The sequence below is a fragment of the Diceros bicornis genome, chromosome X (assembly GCF_020826845.1).
Source record: "Diceros bicornis minor isolate mBicDic1 chromosome X, mDicBic1.mat.cur, whole genome shotgun sequence".
NCBI lineage: Eukaryota > Metazoa > Chordata > Mammalia > Perissodactyla > Rhinocerotidae > Diceros > Diceros bicornis.
The window spans coordinates 8864827-8880070 of NC_080781.1; the positions used below are offsets into that span (position 1 = coordinate 8864827).

The window sequence follows — 15244 nt, forward strand, 5'->3', positions numbered from 1 at the left end:
CTTTTCCAGAAAGTGAATACTTTTTTTCACCACCTCAGCTTTTAAATAATAATAATGAATAAAAATATTATGACTAATAAAGCTAACAACTTTGGATACTTATTTTGTGCCAAAGACTGTGCTGCATGCTTCACATGAGGAATCTCATTTAATCTTTACAACAACTGATTAAGGTAAGTATTACTATTAACATCTGTATTTTACAGATGAGCCAACTGAGGCACAGAGAGTTTAGCCACTTTGCTCAAGGTCACACAACAAGAAGTGGGGGAGCCAGAATCTTAACATACTCTGATTTAGAGCCAGGGTCTTCTGTAAGCAGTAGCCCAGTGATCCTCAATTAGGGGTGACTCTACTTCCTCGAGGACATTTCGCAGTGCCCGGAGGCATTTTTGGTTGTCACAACTGAGGGGTGGAGTGCTACTGGCATCTAGTGGGTAGAGACCAGGGATGCTGCTAAACATCCCACAGTGCACAGGACAGCCTCCACAACAAAGAATGATCCTGCCCTAAATGTCAAGAGCTCCAAAGTTAGGAAACACTGCCCTGGCCTAATGCCTCCCAGTGACAGAGCATTTGATACGTGATTCACTTTTCCAGCTTAGAAACATCTATCTCCACCTGGGAAATGAGGTTATCTCAACACGGGGTGGAGGGCACTTAGAGCCATGAGGTCCATCGTATCCTCTCGTAGCATCAATTTACTCCATAGTTTCAGCTGGCAGTTTCACACTAACCTGGGACACTAGGTCATTTTAATTTTTGTCCTTCAGTGGACACATGAGAGAGGCACTAGCCCACTAGGGAGTATCTGAAAAGGGCCAGAAAGAAGATTTTGGTTTTCATTAGCCTTACCTTGTACTCCAGAAGACACAACATCAGCATCTGTATCACAGATAATGGCAAGAGCAAAGCGATGCAGCCACAATGGGTTGCTAGGGGGGCAGGGTGAGCTTAAAAGTCAAAATATTTTTGGAGAACAGTTCTGTCATATATACTCAAAATGTAATTGTGGATACCATTTGACCCAGCAATTCTATTTCTAAGAATTCATTTTATAGAAATATTTACAAAATGTGCAAGATAAATTCACAAAACATATTCACTTCAACACCATCTCCGATAGCAAAAAAAACGTCAACAATAAAAACAATAGAAATGTATGCATATATTCACGAAAAGATGTGTGCTGGAATGTTCATAGCAACATTATTTGCAACTGCCTAAAACTGTAAACTACCCAAACGTCCATCAAAGTAGAGTGGATAAATTGTGGTACATTCACACAATGGAATACTACGTAGCAATGAGAATGAGTAAACAAACTCCAACACCTACAACAATATGGATGAATCCCATAGACATCACATTAAGCAAAAGAAGTCTGACACAAAAGAGAATATAATGTATGAAACCACTAATGCAAAGTATAAAAATAGGCAAAACCAATCTGTGCTATGAAAAGACAAATTAGGAGTTACTCTTGGGGAGAAGTGACTGGAAGGGAGTCCAAGGGGACCTCTGGGATGCTGGTCATGTTGTTTCTTCATCTGGTCTGTTCACTCTGGAAACTCATTAAGTTGTAAGCTTATGATATGTGCACTTTTCTACATTATATATATATATAAATTTTCAAGATTATATATATGATACATATTCTACTTTATATACACACATATATAAATAATATATATATACACATCAACAACCTAAGTGTCCATCAGTGGGTGACTGGAATAAACTATGGGATGGGATATCTACTCAATGGAATTCTGAGCAGCCATTAAGAAAAATGAAGTGGATCTCTCTGTATAAACTTGGAAAGATGTCCACTATATGTAAAGTTAAACAAGGAAGTTGCAGAAGAGCATGATAATATGTCTATTATAATTTTTACAGGAAATATATGTTAGTGTAAGCACAGAAAGAGCAGAAATTATATTCTCAAATGGTTAATAGTAGCTATCACTTGAGGATAGGATTCTCAGGGACTTTGACATTCTGCCTAACGCATTTCTATGTTGTTTGAATTTATTTACAAACACGCATCATGTTTGTAATCAGAAAAAAAGACATATATAAAATTAAGATGGACAAAACGTGCCTTAGGTTTGAGATCGTTATTATTTCCTCATTCACGAAGATGAGGGCTTTTACGGAGGAAATGATGATGGAATAAGCCTAGTGTCTTGCCTGCAGGGTTACTAATTGAACCCAGTGGTAGAGGTCATGTTGGTTTGTTGCTGGCAATCTTAACAATTGATTCAAATTAGCACTTGCTTGCTGGGCTACTCCACATTCAAATCTAGTTGTGGTATGGCCACCGCAAACAGGATTCTTGGCCACACATAGAATATGTCTACAAAACGGCAAAACAACTGGATTTGTTTGATTAAATGAACAAAACCATATATTCAGAGGAAGGAAAAATCAAAACAGCTACACCCAAAGTAACCCACTCAGATGGGTGGTTCATGAAATGCACCCATTCATTGAATCAACATTTTAGCAGCCTCATGCAGACTCTGTGAGAGATTCAGTTTGAAATGAAATACCCGTGGATAAACCAAGAGACTGTGAAAAACACTTTTTTGCCCATCATCAGTAAACGTTTTCTGAGGGCTCACTGTGGGTCTGCCATCATGCCAAAACTCTGTGGGTCCGATACTACTATTTCATAATCAATTGCAAATGTCATTGTGTTGAGTGTTCTTAATTCCACCCATGGCACTGAATGGAAATTCACTTAAAAGAAAAAAGACCCACTGATTTGAGAAAAGTTGATAAAACTACAACTTTTCATATACAGTAATGGTCTAAGAGACCTATATAACAATTAATTCATAAGGTGGAATAGATTGTGTCCCATGGATCTCAACCCTGGCTGCACATTATATTCAACTGAAACAGAATTTCTGGAGGTGACACCTGGCCATTGATATTTTTAAAAGCTCGCCAGGTGATTCAAAAATACAATAAGAGTTGGAACCATTGCTCAGACCAATTAAATCAGAAGCTAGGTGGAATGGGACCCAGACATGAGTATTATTTAAGTGCTACACAAGTGGTTCTAAAGTATAGTTTGCACTGAGACTAATTTCTTCTAAATTTATATTATAAAAGAAGTCAGAGGTGGCCCTTCAAGAAGCCTTTTGTAAAGAGACCCAGTATTACTTGGTCTCAGCTTGCACAGTTTTGCTAAAAAAAATGATCACAAGGTGATATTCTACCATGTTATGGTTTCAGATATTTCAGCTAATATATATATATATATGTGTGTGTGTATATAAGCTCCTAGTTTGTTAAGTGCTCACTGTGGTTAAACACTGCTTCACGTGCTTGATTTAGATCATTTCATTTGATCCCCACAACAATTCTGTAAAGAACTGAGTTGGAACAGGTCTTTACAGATGAACCACCACACAGATAGTTTTTTTCCAGAAATTTTGCCCTCACCCGATTTTATAGTTGATCTCTTAGACCTAGCCTCCTCCAGATGCTCTATCCATTCTGTGTTCTAACTGACAGAATGGGAGAATAACTTCAGCGAAAAACCTTATAAATATACACACTTAAAATCTTGAAAACATCTTTGGAACATGTCTTTTTTAATAAATTTAAGTCAGCATGAGTTTAAGGCACTCAGTAATATCTCTGATATAAACAAAAGCTAAAAGCAACATTCTGTAATTACTATGGTCCATGAGAAATAAGAAAATTTATGTTTTGTATTTACAGAGAAGCCACTATGTAATGGCAACCTACTTGTAAACACAATCCGAGTTTCCTAACTTTAGTCTGATAGCACTGCCATACACAGGGTATCAAGTCCTAGACGGTCAAGGTTACATACAGTAAGGCAGTTTGAGAAAACACTTCCTTAAAATTGAGAGCAGGAAACATGCCAGTTATTACCTCAATAATTTTAAGATTCCCACTCTGAGCAGGGCAGATCTTGAGAACTAGAATGGACCATAGACACGATTTCCTTCAGCCTATTCGTTTATAAATGGGTTACCAGGGAGAAGGAGGGCCTCCTCCACTCACGCATTTCTGAACAGAAAAGAGGTCACGCTTATAAACTGACTTTCTGAAATTTACGCATTTCTAAAGCCCACGTGCTTCCTCTCTTTCTCCCATTCCCTAGACAAGTTAGATTAGTAGGATATGATTAAACTGTGATTGCCCACTTGTTTTCGTTAGCCACGGTATAAATCAAATCTCATGCTTCTTTTTGCTGCTCAAGGGGTGTTTATAGTCTGTAGAATAATTTTAAAGCTGAGTTAAGCAAAACTCTTTGAGAACCATTAATACACTTTTACAGTTGTAGCAGAGAACATGCCAAATCCAAATTTACATACTTTTTGAATTATTGGCACCATGGTTCCAATCCTTTATAATGAAGGTAAAGATCACTGGAATAGACCATTTTATTTTTTAAATAACAATTTCAATCTTTTTTAAATAATCTGGAAAATGGGTGCTTTTTCCCCCACAGACGCTTTTTGAACAATAATTTCACCTAAATAACTATTGTGCTTCTTTCGCCTATTCGTCTCTTCACTATTTTCTATAAGGAATCACAGAATTTTAGAACTCAGGGTTCAACATTTGGACCTTCAGGGACCCTGAAACAGTGGTCTTTCCACAACAGCAGCCTGGGTCCAGGCACCCACCCTACTTCCTACACCTCCACACTTAGCTCAATTCTTAGGTAACTGTAGATCTGTGGTTCTCAACTGGGAGTAATTTCGTCCCTCCTTCCCTTCAGGGAACATGTGGCCACATCTGGAGACATTTTTGGTTATCACAACTCAGGGAGGAGGTGCTACTGGTATCTAGAGGGTAGAGGCCAGGGATGCAGCTAAACATCCTACAGTGCACAGGGCAGCCCCCACGACACATAATTATCCAGCCCAAAATGCCAAGAGTGCTAAGGTGAAGTCCTGCTGTAGAGGTTTTCAGAGATCCATTTTCCAACCACATATTGTATGATTCCATTTATATGGACATGTCCAGAACAGGAAAATCCATAGAGACAGAAAGTAGAAAGCTTCCTGATGAACTCTTGTTTGAAACCCAAGAAAGGAAGGACGGTGAGAGCAAATGCTCAGTGCTTCACCACTGCCAATTGTACATGACTCACGTTCCTTGCCCTGGAATTCAGGGTCTCTCTCTTCCCACCAGCCGTCTGCATTGCGATTTTTCTATCTAAAACCTCCGCTCCTGCCTAGCTGGTCTCCTTATGCGCACCCAAACATGCTCTGCATTTTCCCATTTCTGTTTTTCCAATGACAAAGCCCTATGATGGAACTGTCTCTATGTCTATCCAAATCCTTTGCATCTCCAAAGCACGGACATCACTCCACCTTTTCCCAAAGCCTCTGATTCATGATGAATGACAGCAGTTATTTTAGGTAAGGAATTCTACATTTAATTGCTAAGAGCACGGAAGCACTACAAGATGTCACCTCTTGGATCTCATCTCGTACTACACCCTTGACCTCATACCACACCAGCAGCACTGGCTTCCTACCAGTTCTCCAACATACCGAGCCACCTTCATGTTGGTGCCTTTGTGCTGACCCTTACCCTAAAGATGCTCAGGTGAATGCCTCATCTCCTTCAAGGGTTTGTTTAAAATTGACCACTCTGTTGAAACTTGCAACTCAGCACTTCTAATCCCTCCTAGCCAGCTCTACTCTTTCCTTTTCCTTAGCCCTTCTCACCTTCTAACATATTTGTTTATTATTCTATTGTTCATAGTTGCTCTCTGCGAGATTGTGAGCAGGGATCTTTGTCTTTTACTCACTGATGTAGTCCATGAACTTAGAACACGCCTAGCATGCGGAAGGTAATCAATAATTAATTAAACACGTAAAATGCTAGAACATTGGTTGACACTTAATAAATGTTAGCTTCATCATCATAGTCATCATCATCATCAACTGTATCATCATGGGGCAACTCTTGTGCTATTATTCCACACCGTTGCACTGTGTTTAACATTTCATGTTTCTGTATTTTATATAGTGTATAAAGACTGCAAGCTTCTTGAGGGTAGAGACCAATGACATGTACAAATTTTTGATATGTCTTTTTTTTAGATTGAGATATAATTCACATATCATAAAATTCGCCACTTTAAAGTATACAATTGAGTGGCTTTTAGCATAGTCACAAGGTTGTGCAACTATCATCACTACCTAATTCCAGAACATTTCCATCACTCCCCCCAAAACTCTGAACCCATTAGCAGTCACTACTCATTCCTCTCTCCCCTAGCCCCTGGCAACCATGAATCTACTTTCTGTCCCAATAGATTTGCCTATTCTGGGCATTTCCTAGAAATAGAATCATATAATATATGGTCTTTTGTGTTTGGCTTCACTCACTTAGCATAATGTTTTTAAGGTTCATCCATGTTGTAGCATGTGTCACTACTTCATTCTTTTTTATGGCTGAATGATATTGCACTGTATGGATATCATGCTCTATAGTTATACATGTCCTCTGCCTTGGATATTACAGATATTCAATAAATATTTTATCCTTATGAGTTAAAAATTCTGGAGATGTATGGAACACTATTGAGAATAGACTTAGCACATGACTATGATTCTTCTAAAATACTATGATGATGAAGATGATGCACTAGGTAAGATAAAAAAATGGAGATTTTATGATTCTAAAGCTATGTTAGCATTATACTGGGGAAATTGTCATCTACAGTTAGGACAAACTTGCACTTACACCACAGAATTCTGTGACAGGCTATTGCATCTGTTTAATTTCATTTCAAGTAAATATTCCCTATAATAAAATGTATGTGAGTAGAATTAAATTAACTTCTGGTCTTCCTCCTGATTTATTTAATTCCTCAGAATTATATCAGTTTCAGATCTAGTTAATACTTTAAGCATACATACCATTCATGATGTGATTTTTTTAATAGAGGTGTGGAAATAATTCTCAACTGCTATCACCGAATTTTATATAATTTAGGGATGTGATGAAGAGGATACTAGCTGGAAAGCTGCTCAGGGCTCTGTCCACGTTCAAGGGGCTGTTAGCTAAAACAATAACTGGAATGGATACCAGGAATGACAACACAGCCAGAATTGGTGACACTGCTGGTACATAGGTCCTACCACATATTTCTTTTTCCCTGTAGAGTTAGCAGATCATATGAAAACAGTATTCTGACATTTTACATTTATGTCTTTGTGGGCAGTTCCTTAAGAGATGAAGATGAAAGGTATGCTACTAAAGTGTAACAACATAAGACTTTTCTGTCCAAGAACAATAGAAGAAACTGCATAACAAATATGTGAGAATGATAATTTCCAACCTTTTGGGTGGTGAACTATTTCCTTTGTTTCTCTAAATTTGCTCTCTTTCCTCCTAGAGCAGTTACTAAAGTTGTCACTCTTAATATTGGAAATCATGTCTAAGAAGAGTCAAATGTACACTGAATGACATTACTAGCTTCCCTTACTGATGTTTCCCCATTTTCCAGGCGGTAAGGTAAGTGCACAAAAGAGTCAAGAACATTGGCTAAGATCAGGCAACATGAATCGGTGGCCCAACCACAATTCTGACCTAGGCTTCCTGCCAAAAACAAGTTCTCTCTGCCATAGCATATTGCTTTTGTTTTGAAACTACCAATCTGTGTATGTGTACGTCGGCCCCACTAGGAAAGTGCAACTTACTTTGGTGTATTTTGCCCAATAAGCAGAAATCAAAATGCTTGCTTTTACATTACTCTGTTATCTCCGTTAACACAGATGTAACATTTTCACTCTCGGCAGTTACCAGTTAATTATAACCCAAACAACACACTACCCATCTGCATATAATTTCCCTTATTGAAAATTGCTCCACCAGATATTTAGCAAGTGCTTACAGACCTTTCAAATTACAAGCTGTATGAACTCTTTCTGTGAATGCTTATATCATTAAAATATTTTCTAGTAGTGATCTAAAAGGAACCCTATCGCTTTAAAAAAATAGCACTTTTTTTTTTGCCTTTGATTTTATGTTCAGCCTTTTTTCTCCCCTGAGAAAGAACATTAAATAAACCCAGGGCCTATGGGAGATCTAGCATTACCACTTACTCACCACTCTTGCTGAACATGAATGAGAAATATTATGCCTCAAACTTCTTGTATCTCCCCTGCATTTGTTCCATTCATGGATTATTTAAAAGAAATAAGATGAAATTTTGGCTTCCCAGAGACTTTCAGGAATGAGACCTTTAGATAACTACTGTCAATATTTTGGTGAATATCTCCCCAAATGAAGAGAAAGGGAGAGGGAGGGAGGGAGGGAGGGAAGAGAAGAAGGAAGAGGAGGAGAATTATTTTAGAGAAAGCAGACTGTAAAAATCTATTTTTTCCACTTAACTATGTGCCACAAACATCTTTCTATGTCAACAAATACAGATTGAGACCCTCATTTTGAATGTTATATGTGCCATAGTCAATTTGAACCAGCTCCCTATTGGTAGACATTTTCTTTTAAATGTTAATTCATAAACAACTCTATCTACTTTATATGGTCCTTGGAAACAGCAGGGACTGGCTATAATTTAGTCTTTCCCTTATGACTCAATGTGTGCATATCAGTTAACGCACAATTACCGCACAAGTAGGAAGTACAGGCCTTCAGGCTGAAAGACTGAAGTGGTCCTATACACAATTAATATGCCCCTTCCTAACCCAGCCAAAGAACTATTAGAATACTCTAGATGGCCCGCTTTTACCATATCGCCCCCAAGGCCTTTTGGTGTCACTTCTCTCCCTCTCCTCACTCTTCACCCCTTTCTCACTCATCCACAAACACAGACAAAGGCACAGAGTGTGTTAGCTTCCTGAGAGTGAGAAGGATGATTTATTCTGATACCCACTCCAAGCCTTCTCTGCCACAACTCAAAGTGGAGAATTCTTCTAGTGGCTGTGAGCAGTTTGAGAACTGGACCACTGCCCTATTTGTCTTTGTACTCCAAGGACAATGACTGTGTTAGGCACATACTAAGTGCTCTGTAATGGCTGTTGAAGTCATATCACAATTTTGGCCTATGAGGGATAAATTCAGGGCCTGTGCTCCTAGGACCATCTCCCTTTACTGCATAGCTGTTTTATTTCCTATTGCTTCATTAATACGTTTCCTCTTTTTTTTTTCAAGACACTTGTGGCATGCTGAGCCTGTCACCACCTTTGATCACCACCTCGAATACCATCACAATGCATTTCCCTCTTCTCATATGTGCTTTTCCTCTTTCTGGTTCCTTATCTGTTACTGCTTTCCTTATGCTTCTTCTCCCAAGTCTACTCACTTATTAAATGTTGTTAGCCAGTAGAAGATCCCTCTTTTTATCCATAGATTCAAACAACCAGCCATAAAACATAGTTAATTCCAGCGTATTCTGGAATAGCTACTGATGGCTTGCAATCAATAAAGTATGTGAATGTGGGTGACAGAGGGTTTCTTTGTTGTTATTCTTTTCAAATTACTCCTTGGGCTGAAGTGATTCTAGAAGCCTAATAATAATAATAATAAAGTTTTATTACATTAAGCGAATAAACTAAGTCACAAATAAAAAATCAAGTATCTATCATAGTATATTTGCTTGTAGTATACTATGATTTAAACCAACAGGTCAGAGCCAAATGTAATAAGGATGTTAGGATAATGGATTATAAATCTTTTACAGCATCTCCCTTTTTTTAGGTCCTTATCAGAGGCCATTTTCACAGAAGTCCATAGGAGCAGTTAAAAGCAATGCTAAGTTCTCTGTCTTAGCTGTTTAAAAGGCCCATCTAAATCACTGGAGGATTTCTTTGTCTATGGAGAATCCACATAGATCAAGGGCATTTTTTATATTTTCATAATGTCATAGATAACTTCTCTACATTTTCATCAATTAATTGATTCATTTATCTAGCACCTACTTTGTAAAAGAGACTTTTCTAGGTACCAAAGAGCACCCAGGGAAGTATAAGACACAGTACCTGACTTCCAATGGTTGCAAAGGGACGTCTGTGTGTTTCTCAGAATCAATTAGTGGTGGTATACCTAAGTTCTGAAGAGGGTACAACTTCACTCCAGCAAAAAACCAGAATGATATTTTCTTATAAGTAAATGTCTACAGAAGAAACATTTAAAAGCTGACTTTAGCTCCAGTTACTTAAGAATGCTCACTCTTGAAATTATTCCAGAATATTGGACAATCCTGGACCTGCTTTAAAAGAAGATGCAAGAGCTGAGCTCCCATAGATGATAAGAAAGGCTTCTGGAACTTAAAACATCTGACAACCAAAAATCACCCATATGCCTCAACCAATGCTGAAAACCAGGAACTTAAGCAAAGGGGGAAAAACCCCAAACAAAACAAAACATCCTCCCAGCAGTCAAAAACCAATGCTACAAGACTGAAAATTTTTTTTTTGTGAGGAACATCAGCCCTGAGCTAACATCTGCCAATCCTTCTCTTTTTGCTGAGGAAGACTGGCCCTGGGATAACATCCGTGCCCATCTTCCTCCACTTTATATGGGACGCCGCCACAGCATGGCCTGACAAGCGGTGCGTCGGTGCGCACCCGGGATCCTAACCGGCGAACCCCGGGCCGCAGCGGGGGAACGTGCACACTTAACTGCTTGCGCCACTGGGTCCGCCCCCAAGACTGAAATTTTTGAGCTTTTCTCACAAGTGAGCCTCCCAGGCCTCCTCTGCTTAGATCATCCCCTTACTTTCAGTAGACACATATTCCTAACAAGCTTGGGCAAATGAGTGTCCAGCACACTGTAAATTAGAAGCAGCAAATTAGAAGGGAAGAAGTTGCTAGCATAAGCAACATGGGAAAAGTAAAATGTGATGGGCTACAAGTCAAGAAAAAGAATAAGTACTACAAAAAATGGGTAAAAGAACTTTTTTAAAGTGTAAAGCACCACACAAAAATTATATATATATAAATATATGTATAATTTGTTGTTGAGTGCCTACTCTCTGTCTGAGGCTGGGCATTGCAGGCAGTGAAGACACTTAAGACGTGCTTCTTCTCAGAGCTCACAACTGCTTCAGCTCTTGACTACCATGACCTCTCTTGATTAAAAGTATTCAAGTGGGATGAAACGAGGTGTGATGGAGGTGGGTCAGACTCTTCCTGCCTAGGTTTAACACATGCTTTCCTCATCTCTGACCAATGGCAGGCAGGAACCATCTGATTCTTGATTTGTCCCAAAAAGAGTAGACGACTTCCCAGCCTGAGGTCCTTCCACATGAATTGCATGTTTTGCAGCCTCCTTGATCCTACAGGCCTCAGGAGGGACTTAGAGCAGCGATTTCTGGACCAGAAGGTGCCCCAAATGTGCTATTTTTATGACCCTTTGTTGGACCCTCCTCCTTCCCACTAAGGAAGAATAGGAACCTATGATTCATAAGGAAGTTTATTCACTCATCGTTTTGGAGAAAAGCTTTTAGAAACAGTAATAAATTCATGCATGTATTTGTCCCCTATAGTGACACAATGGTCTCAGGTTCATAGATATTCAACATATATATTTGGAACAAATGCATAAGTGACTGAAGACACATCCTAGGGCCATACTGGTGCAGCTGTTCCACAGATATTGCCATAGGAGAAAATATTTTATGCTTATGATCCATTTTTAAAAAGTGATTTTTTTTAAAAAAGAGAAGAAAATATTTGACGTCAAAGAGCAAGAAAAACAAGAACACAAATACTTTGGAAATTTATAGCCTCTGCATAACAAAATAAATAGTTAATCTAGTAAATTCTGTTTTCTTTTATAAAGTCAACTTATTCATAAATGAAATAATTGCCTATAGGAAAAAATGTTCAATTGAAATTTTGTTTTTTTCCCCAAAAGATTGAGTAACTTTCAAACTACATATGTGGGACCTAAATTAGTGGAAGAGATTTCAAGCAGAGAGATCCATATTTTGATACCCTATGACTCAGGATATGCAGTGGGAGAAAATAAATAGAAAGAACCACATCGTTTCTCTTATATTGGTCATCGAAGCCTGAACAACTGTGTGTGGAGAATTAGCAATAACTAATCTAGTGGACCAGAGAAATTAATGCCACAATAAAGGAGCATTCTGTTGATCCTTGTGACCAAATATATGACTCTCTCATTCTTAAAAGGAGAGACAAAGTAATGAGATAAATTTTCTAAAACTACAAGACCACTAGTAGTTCACCAATGACTTAATCATTAGAGATTAACCACAATTTTGTAGGAAAAATATATCCTGAATCTTTTTTTTTTTTTTTGGTGAGGAAGATCAGCCCTGAGCTAACGTCCATGCCAATCCTCCTCTTTTTGCTGAGGAAGACCCGCCCTGAGCTAACATCTACTGCCAGTCCTCCTCCTTTTTTTTCCCCTTTTTCTCCCCAAAGCCCCAGTAGATAGTTGTATGTCATAGTTGCACATCCTTCTAGTTGCTGTATGTGGGACGCCGCCTCAGCATGGCCGGACAAGCGGTGCATCGGTGCGCGCCTGGGATCCGAACCCAGGCCGCCAGTAGCGGAGCACGCGCACTTAACTGCTAAGCCACGGGGCTGGCCCCCCTATCCTGAATCTTCTTAGGCACTCCAGTGTATATAATTAAATAAAATGGGGGAAAAGATTGAAAAAGAATATAATGTGGTCTACATTTTCCTTCCTCTCCCTCCTACTCTCCCTTACCACCTTGCTGCGCACATCCCCACCCACTCCTCCTCCAAGTAAGCTGATGCCAATTCTCCTAAAATCTATTTTGCAACTTCCTTAAAAGGGAATCCTTCTTGCTTCCGATATACAATTCATCAATAAATATATTCATAAATAAATTCAAACCCTGGACACAATTTGCTTTTAGAGGCATATTCTATGTTCACTTTCATTCCTACGTTTTGCCTGTTATAACCTTTCACTTTATTCTTTGCAATCTCTCTCTCTTTCTCTGACGGAAAGATGTACCTTTCTTCGTGATGGTTATTTATTTCCTACTGATTTATCCCAAAAGATCTTCTTAGAATCTTATTTATTATGATTTTTTAAATATTTACTGTATGCCAAGTAATGGGGTTGGAGAGGGTGATAAATAACTTTCCATTTCCTCCAGAGATGTCTCGTATTTAGTTTTCACACTAATCCTCTTAGGTAGGTTCAATTATTATCCCTATTTTACTGATGAGGAAACTGAGCCTTAGATAGGCTAAATATCTTGTCAATGGGCCCTCTACCCTTGGTGAAGCTGGGGTCAGGACCCATATAAGTCTAAGCTCTAACTCTTAATAATACTACATTGCCTTTCATGGATATTTTCTCCTTGAATTTAATTCAGCCAATGTGGAGCATCTATATAAAAATATATGTACATGTACAAACTTCAAAAGTATTACTTATGTAGTCAAAGAGATCCTGCTGTACCACCAATAGTATCTGGGTATGTATTCAGTATTTCCTTTATTGATCTAATATTGGTAGACAGCTCATCAGCTACCTCATCACTAGTTACAGATTCGATTTTTAATTGATTAGATTCTAGAATAAAAGAAAAACTCCATATGCTTTACTAAGGTAGAAGAGTAAAAGACTTATGCATTTAAACAGCTAGATCAGAGGTCTTCTTAGAGAAGGGCTTTGGTTGTTGTTATTTAGGCAAAAGAGAAGCTGCTGAGAACATGGGGACAATGCAACTAAAGGACAGTTAAGAGGCTCTGAAAAAGAAAGAGAGAGGAATTTGGATTTGCTTATAAGAGAAAGTAGGATTGGGCCAGAAGGATGTGGGCAAGGAAGGGCCATCATACCGAGAGAGGCTGAGTTGCAGTGTGGGGTGGGGGAGCCAGGGCAATATCCCCTGTGATACATATTTGTTTGCAAGGATCAACATACATTTCTACGTGTGCAGTCTGGTGTGTGATATGTTCCTTCCCCTGTCCTTCAGATCTTCAGCAAAAATTTTGCTACTTTGATAACCTTGAATTCACAGTTGCTTGGATGGCAGATGGGTTGCAGGATGGAACCAAAGAGAAGGAACTTTGTCCCCTCTTTTGATGGACACCAGAATGGTGATAAAGGAATAGCCACAGGGAACAGAGAAAATACCTACAATGGAAGTAGAAAATAGAGCAGTGGTGACCTTGAAATTATAATCCTTCAGAGAAATATTGGGAAGAGCTTTGGGGTTTTACCAGAATGGGGGTTTGAATCAATTTATCCTGATCAGAAAGGGCTGGGGAACCCTAGGGGATGTCTTGATTACACTAGAGAAACTCAACCATCTAACTTTTTTTTTTTTTTGTAAAGAACAATGTTATGTTTGCTAGAACCAGGGAACAGACAATGACATAGCTGCTTCTTAAAAGTAAATTTGAATATATCAGCATGGGCAGTCAACTTACTTGCTGACTTAAAAACAGCCTGATGAAATTTTTTGCCTGTTAAACCCATTATTGTCCTTAATGAAAGAGTCTATATGCACTAATCACAACATACAGCCTTATGTTTGATCACAGCTTCTAAAAATTCATGATACAGGGATTTTGAGTTATACTCAACACATTTTTCCTTGAGAAACCTGATTGGTTGTTCTTGATGCCATGAATGATATAAATTGAGCTCTTAGTTGGAAAAAATCTAAAGGATCAAGCATCCCTGAGTTTCAGACAGAAACTTACTCTGAATACATATATTCAAAGGTATGTGGATTTTATTCATAATTTGGTATCTTTTTAATTGTGCTTATTTCTCTGCATTTCATGTTCAAAGGATGCAAATGTATTCTGTATTTCTAATACTTTATGCTGTCAATATTGAGTTACTTCTTCAGTTTGTCCATAATTAAATTAGACTCTGACTGCTTAAATAAATTCCTTTACTTTCTAATGCAGCAGAGTATTCTTCTATATTTCTTTAAATTTTAGTTCCAGACTCCCAAAGCACTTTTCAGGGCCAATTTTAACAGCAAAATATTTATTGTAATTACTTATCAATTAAAATAAAATAATTCTTTCTCAGGCTGTGATCCACTGCTTTGAAAAACATTTTATTTAATTACATCAAATAGAACCATCAACTAAATGTTTTCTCTCATTAATCCAGCCTTTAAAAAAATAGATTTAGGAGGTAGAAAATGTCAGTGTACTTTTCATAGCCAGCATTACTACACATGATATTCACTTCCTATGCAAAATTTAAGGTCTTTCTTCTGATGGTTTTCAAAGTTAGT

General features: G+C 38.2%; 1 protein-coding gene across 1 annotated transcript in view; it reads right to left on the reverse strand.

Annotated features, from left to right (window-relative positions):
* ARHGAP6 (Rho GTPase activating protein 6) overlaps positions 1 to 15244 on the reverse strand; it is a 249467-nt gene that overhangs the window by 110795 nt on the left and 123428 nt on the right. The gene's annotated exons all lie outside the window — the stretch shown is intronic.